Source organism: Heloderma suspectum, chromosome 2, assembly GCF_057233095.1.
Source record: "Heloderma suspectum isolate Gila_16-S chromosome 2, 16-S_ref, whole genome shotgun sequence".
Taxonomy (NCBI): Eukaryota; Metazoa; Chordata; class Lepidosauria; order Squamata; family Helodermatidae; genus Heloderma; species Heloderma suspectum.
The window spans coordinates 407,575,001-407,579,412 of record NC_139459.1 but is presented as its reverse complement, the minus strand read 5'-3'; positions in this window follow the sequence as shown (position 1 = coordinate 407,579,412).

The window sequence follows — 4,412 nt, the reverse complement described above, 5'->3', positions numbered from 1 at the left end:
TCACCCCGTGGTCCGACCACGGGATACTGCGCCTAGAGCTGGCTGTGGGCGAAGTCTTCCCGAGGGGGCGACCCCTTTGGCGGCTGCGCCCGGAGGCGCTTCAGCGGGAAGAGTGCCGCGCGCTGGTAGCGACCACGCTGGCGTGCCTGCTGTCGCTGCGCACGGCGGGCCTATACAGGGATGCGGCCCCGCTGGAGTGGTGGGAGCGAGTCAAGCGAGAGGTGCGGCAGCGGTGCCGGCGGCAGGAGCGGGCGGCCTACTCCGCAGAGACACGCCGCTACCACGATGCCGTCTACCACTTCCTACAGTGCCACGCACGTGCCGGGCACGGCCAGCCTGTCGACACCAAGGTCCTGACACAGGCGCGGGAGAGCATCGCGCACTACCAGCGCGAACGCTGGGACCGGCGGCGCCGGGCCAAGGTGTGCCGCACGCTTGGTGGCAGCGTAGATGTTGACGAGTGGGCGAAGACCAGAGGCGGTGGCGCAAGCCCACCGGCGGCCATCCAAGGGCTGCGCAAAACGGAGGCGGACGGCGTCAGCACGAGCCCGGGAGAGATGCTCCAGGTCGTTGAGGATTTCTATGGCGCCCTTTTTGCAAAGAAGACCCAGATCGCTGCCAACCAAAGCGAGGCCTTCCTGCACGCCATCGATGCGATGCCCGGCGATGGCGGGAGGCGGGGCTGGCGCAGCCTGTGTGAGGGCCTGAACGAGGAGGACGCATGCGGCCTGGTGGCACCCATCGCCGAAGAAGAGGTGGCGGCGGCCATCGCGCGCGGACGCAGCCGCTCTGCGCCAGGCCCCGATGGCCTCGGCTGGGCCTTCTACAAGAAATTCCGTGCCTGGCTGGCACGCCCCCTGGCGGAAGTCTTCACGGCGTGCCTGGCACAGGACCGGACTAGCGTGACTTTTGGCGAGGGCACGCTCGTGCTCTTCCCCAAGCGCGGAGACCTGACGCTGCTCAAGAACTGGCGCCCCATTGTGCTGACCAACGTTGACTACCGCGTGCTGGCAGCAGTGCTCAACGCACGGCTGGCGGCCATGGCCGGGAAGATCGTGGTGCGTGCGCAGACCAGCGCGGTGCCGGGGCGCGCCATGCAGGACTCGCTCTGCGCACTACGTGAAGTTTTCCAGCTAGCACGCATGGGCCAGTGGCGCGGGCTGCTGCTCCAGCTGGACCAGGAGAAGGCCTTCGACAACGTGCACCATGCCTTCCTGTGGGCGGCGCTGCGCTGGAAGGGCGTGCCCGAGACCTTCGTAGGCTATGTGCGACTGCTGTACCACGGCGCGGCCATCGTCCCGCAGCTGAACGGGCACCGCGGCGCACCGATCCCCATCCAGTCGGGCGTACGGCAGGGATGCCCGCTCAGCGCGCTGCTCTATGTGCTGAGCCTGGACGCGGTGCTGTGTCGGCTGGAACTGGAGAAAGGCATCACCGGTGTGCGCTTCCACCTGGCCACCCGGATGACAACGGAGGGAGGGGCGGCCGGAGTCCACCCGCGGAAGTGGCCCCGGCACACCGGGAGCAGCGACGACGACAGCAGCGAAGGCGGCGGTGGCGGCGGCCCTCAAAACGGCCAGGCCTCGGCAGCACCTACACTCAAGCTCGTAGCGCACGCGGATGACGTCTCACTGCTCGTGCGAGATGACAATGCGGAGCTGACAGAAGTGCGGAGGGTTTTTGACGCATACGCAGCGGCGTCCGGAGCGTGCCTGAATGCCGAGAAAAGCTTTGTCGTCTCTTTCGATGCGCTGGAGGGTACGGTACGGCGGAAGCCACTAGCGCAGCGGCTGCGCAGCGGTGGAAGCGGTGGTGGCGGCCCAGCGAGGGGAGCCGGCGCGGCGGAGGCCACCGAACCAGGCGCCGGTGACGTGGAAGCGGAGAATGACGTCAAGCTGCTCGGCATCCGCTTTTCCGTGCGGAGGGACGGCTGGAAGTGCAACTGGCACTCCTGGGCAGAAGGGGTCCGCAACAGGGTGGCACAGTGGAAGCCCTGGCGGCTCACCCTGTACCAGAAGGCACGCTATGTGCGCACCTACCTGCTCCCGGCGGCGGCCAACCTGGCAGCAGTGTACCCGCCCCCGGAGCGCCTCGTGCAAGACCCCCGGAGCGCCTCGTGCCTCACCTTCCTGTGGGGCATGCGCACGTTCCCACTGGCACGCGTGGTGGCGTACCGGCCCGTCGCGCAGGCGGGGCTGGCCTTCCCGGCGGTTGGGCCGGCGCTGCTGGCCTCCTTCCTGGCCTGCAACTTCGGGAAGTGGGCGCTTGCACGTGCGGAGGCAAGCGGTGCGGCGCCAGAAGGCCGCCCGCGCGTAGCAGAGCACTTCTGGATGGAAGGTTTTGAGCGTGGCTGGTGGGGCAGCGCATGGGCGCGACGCTGGTGGGACGAGGGCTCCTGGGACTACCGCATCACGCAGGCCACCAAGGCCATGGGGCCCGACTACCTCGCTGAGGTCTACGGGGCGGTCCGGCAGTGGCGTGTCCCGGCGCAAGCTTTCCGGGGGCCGGAGGAAGGAGCGGGCACGCCATGGGTGCCGCGACGTCCTGGTGGCCCGCTGGCGCAACTCAAGCGCCGCCTCTATTGGGACATGCTCGACGCGTGCATGTTCACGCCGCACGCGGAGCGGGAGCGCACAAAGGAGGGCCGGCCGCAGTACCTGCGTGAGCCGGAGTACCCACTGGAGTACTTCCAGGACCGGCGTGTGCCATACGCGCTGTGGGAGGTGCGGTGGCGGGCCTACCACGGTGTGCTCGCGCTGCAAGGCTGCAAGCCCTGGCTGCGGGGCGATGAAGCCGCTCAGGCGTGCGTGCGCCTCGCTTGCCAGTGCCAGGCCGTACAGTTGGGTGTGACGCAGCGAGAGACGGCCGAACATGCGATGTGGACGTGCCCGGCGGCACGGCGTCTGTGGGAGGAGGTGGCGCAGGCACTGGACTGGCCAGCGCTGCTTGCGCAGCGGTGGGACGACGTGGCAGCGGGGAGAGAGCCGCGGCCCGGCGGCCTGCGTGGGCCGAGGAAATGTGCCGGCAGGACGGAGGAGTACTGGGACGTGCCCTGGTCCACGGCCCGGCTCGTGAACCTTTTCGTCCTGCTCGCGCTGGTCTACCAGCGCCACCGCGAACAAAAGACGCGGAGAGAATGCGACGCTACGGGCTCGACGAGGGTAGTGCTGGGCCAGCTGGCGGCCCTGAGTCGGACTGAGTGGGGGCGTCTTCCCGCCGAGCGCTGGCGACGGCTCTGGCCATGGCAGGCCAATGCCACGGGAGCCGCGCCAACACCACCCATCACGTGAGCGAAACGTGATGGGGGGGACTGAGGGGGCACCACAGTCAACTCTGTGTATTAGATAATAGGTGAGCTAGTTTTTCTTTGTATTAGTTAGACGTTGAAGAGACAATCGTTTTCTGTTACGGTTTTTCGCGCTCGGGTGTAGTCTGGCGGCCAGGTGGAAGAATTTTTTTAAATAACAAAAAACCTAAAAAAAAAAAAAAAAAACCTAACCCTAACCCTATCCCTAACCCTAACCCCAACCCTAACCCTAACCCCAACCCCCTAACACTAACCCCCTAACCCCTAACCCCAACCCCATCCCTAACCCTAACCCCTACCCTAACCCTAACCCCAACCCCAACCCCAACCCCAACCCTAACCCTAACCCCCTAACCCTAACCCCCTAACCCCCTAACCCCAACCCCTACCCCTAACCCTGACCCTAACCCTAACCCCAACCCCCTAACCCGAACCCCAACCCCCTAACCCCAACCCCCTAACCCCAACCCTAACCCCAACCCCAACCCCCTAACCCTAACCCCCTAACCCTAACCCCCTAACCCCTAACCCTAACCCCTAACCCTAACCCTAACCCCCTAACCCTAACCCCCTAACCCTAACCCCAACCCCCTAAACCTAACCCCAACCCCAACCCTAACCCCAACCCCCTAACCCCAACCCCCTAACCCCAACCCTAACCCCTAACCCCAACCCCAACCCCTACCCCTACCCCTACCCCTACCCAATCCCTAACCCTAACCCTAACCGTAACCCCTAACCCCAACCCCTAACCCTAACCCTCTAACCCTAACCCTAACCCCTTAACTCTAACCCCCTAACCCTAACCCTCTAACCCTCTCACCATAACCCTAACCCCAACCCCAACCCCAACCCCAACCCTAACCCTAACCCCTACCCCCTACCCCTAACCCCTAACCCTAAACCCTAACCCTAACTCAACCCTAACCCCAACCCCAGCCCGAACCCCAACCCTAACCCTCTAACCCTAACCCTAACCCTAACGCTCTAACCCTAACCCTAACCCCATAACCCTAACCCCCTAACCCTAACCTAACCCTAACCCCAACCCCAACCCCAACTCCAACCCCAACCCCACCCCTACCCCTACCCCACCCCAACCCCA